Genomic DNA, 3,159 nt, shown 5'->3' on the forward strand with positions numbered 1-3,159 from the left:
TAACAAAACCCCCAATAGCCCCCCCCAAACCATCACTCCAACAACTGTGACCCCAATAACCAATACCCCCAATCACCATGACCCCAATAACCACGACCCCAATATCCGTGACCCCAATAACTGATACCCCCAATCACCACGACCCCAATAACCAATAACCCCAATATGTGTGACCCTGATAACTGATACCCCAATAACCACGACCCCAACAACTGATAACACCCCAAAACAATGCCCTCAATAACCATGATCCCAATCACCGTAATCCCAAAAACCACGACCCCAAAAAGCAATACCCCCGATAACCGATACCCTCAATCGCTACGACCCCAATAGCAGCCCTGCTATTTAAGGATTAAAGGGAATTTCCCCCATTTCCCGGCAACTATAGGGTTCAGCAGATGCTGTGGGGTCACACTGCCACCTACCGAAACCTTTCGCCCTATTAATGCCACTCGGACTATTCAGCATCCCATAATAGCAGGAACGCTGAGCCTCCAAACCCCACTCCTCCCTTCTGGGCTGCCCGATTCACCACGAGGTCCCTTTTAGGGGATGCTTTTGGGGGATGCTTTGGGGTCAACAGCTTAGGGCTGTTTTGGGGACAGCACCACTTTTTGGCTGTTTTCTCAAGGGCCAAACACCCCTTCTTTAGAAAGAACCCCAATAACTGAAAACCTCAATAACTGGGATGCCCCACCCCAAAAAAATAAACCAATAAACCCAACAACCATCACCCCAATAACTGATAATTCCAATAACCCCAACCACTATGACCCCAATAACTGATAACCCCAACCTCTACAACCTCCAATAACTGATAACCCCAATAACTGATAACCCCAATAACCCCAATAACCGATAACCCCAATAACCCCAAAAATCAATAGACCCAGTAACTGAAAACTCCAACCACCGTGAGCCCACTAACTGTAATCCCAACCACTACGACCCCAATAACCGTGACTGCAGTAACTGATAACCCCACCGATACCCCAATACCTGATAACCCCAATAATCACGACCCCAATAACCAGTAACCCCATACCCATGACCTCCAATAGCTGATAACCCCAATAACCGATACCCTCCATACCCAATAGCCCCAATAATAACGACCCCAAAAACAGACAACCTCAATAACTGCTATCCCCAATGACCACGACCCCAATAACCAGTAACCCTAATAACTGATCACCCCGATAACGCCAACAACCGACAGCCCCAAAACCTGGTAACCCAAAAGACCAGAGACCCCAATACCCACCACTGATAACCCCAACAACTACAACCCCCAAAACAACAACTGCAAGAACTGACAACCCCAATACCCATGACCCCAAAAACAGATGCCCCCAATAACTGATACCCCCAACAACCACGACCCCAATAACCACGACCCCAATATCCATGACCCCAATAACCACCACGCCAATGACCAGTAGTGCCAATACCTGATCACCCCAATACCTGTGACCTCCAATAACTGATAACCCCGATAACCAACATCCCCCAAACTCCATAACCCCAATAACCGATACCCTCAGTAACCATGACCCCAATAACCAGTAGCCCTACCACTGATGATCCCATAACTATGACCTCCAATCGCTGATTCCCCCAATAACCATGACCCCAAAGACAGATACCTCCAATAACAAATACCCCAAATAACTGAGACCCCAAATAACCCCAATAACTATGACCTCCAGTAACTGATACCCCAATACCCATGACCCCAAAACAGATACCCCCAATAACTGATATCCCCCAGTGACCATGACCCCAATAACCCCAATAACCCCAATGACCACAGCCTCCAATAACTGATAACCCCAACAACAATCCCCCAAACCACAACTGCAATAAATGATAACCCCAAAAACCAGCACCCCAATACCTAGTAGCCCCAATTCCCAAAAACCTAATGACCCCCAAAACCAGATACTCCCAATAACTGATACTCCTAACTATCATAACCCCAATAACCCCAATAACTGATCACCCCAGTAACTATGACCTCAATACCCACGACCCCAAAACCAGATACCCCTAATAACTGATACCCCAATAATCATGACCTCCAATAACGGATGTGCCCCATAACCACGATCCCAAAACCAGATATCTCCAACAACCGATATCCCCAATCCCATGACCCCAAAATCAGATACCCCCAGTAACCCCAAAGCTTAAAGCCCCAAATAGGAAAGCTTTGGGGTCAGAGTTCACCCTGGAGTTTGGTGTTGGGGGTTTGAGGTCAGGGTTCTGGGTATTGGTTATTGGGTTCAGGGGGTATCGGTTATTGGGGTCATGGTTATTGGGGGTGTCAGTTACTGGGGTCATGGTTGTTGGGGGTATCGGTTATTGGGGTCATGGTTATTGGGGGTGTCAGTTATTGGGGTCATGGTTGTTGGGGGTATCGATTATTGGGGTCATGGTTATTGGGGGTGTCAGTTATTGGGGTCATGGTTGTTGGGGGTATTGGTTATTGGGGTCATGGTTGTTGGGGGTGTCAGTTATTGAGGTCATGGTTGTTGGGGATATCGGTTATTGGGGTCATGGTTGTTGGGGGGTATTGCTTTTGGGGGGTTAATGGGGTCATGGTGATTGGGGGTATCAGTTATTGGGTCATGGTTGTTGGGGGGTGTCAGTTATTGGGGTCATGGTGATTGGGGGTGTCAGTTATTGGAGACACAGATATTGGGGTCAAGGCTTGCCCTTGAGTTTCGGGCTTGTCCTTGGGGTTTGGGATCAGCGTTGATTTGGGATCAGGATCACCCTGCCTCCCGGGCTCGTTTTAGGGCTGAGATCCGGATGGAGCAGAGTGGTGCAGCCCCTAACGAGCACTAATTAGGGGAAAGGGCGCTGCTCGTTAGCCCCAGCTGGGCACCAGCTGCAGCCCCCATTAGGCCGGGGGAATTTAAGGGGCTTTTGGAGGCTCTTTTTAGGGTTTTCTCTAGAAGCTGCCCTGCCTGCTGGTTCTGACCCTACAGCTCGGTTATGGGGGAGCAGCGGGGTGCTGTGGGGGTGCTGCTGCCCACCCTCCCCCCGAGGTGCTGGGTGCGGTGCTGAGCCAGCAGCACGGCCCCCTGCCCCACGCAGCCCCCATCGCCCGCCTGCGCCGCGACCCCAATGGGGGCTATAGGGCCGTGGGGG

This window comes from Meleagris gallopavo, chromosome 24 (assembly GCF_000146605.3).
Source record: "Meleagris gallopavo isolate NT-WF06-2002-E0010 breed Aviagen turkey brand Nicholas breeding stock chromosome 24, Turkey_5.1, whole genome shotgun sequence".
Lineage (NCBI taxonomy): Eukaryota > Metazoa > Chordata > Aves > Galliformes > Phasianidae > Meleagris > Meleagris gallopavo.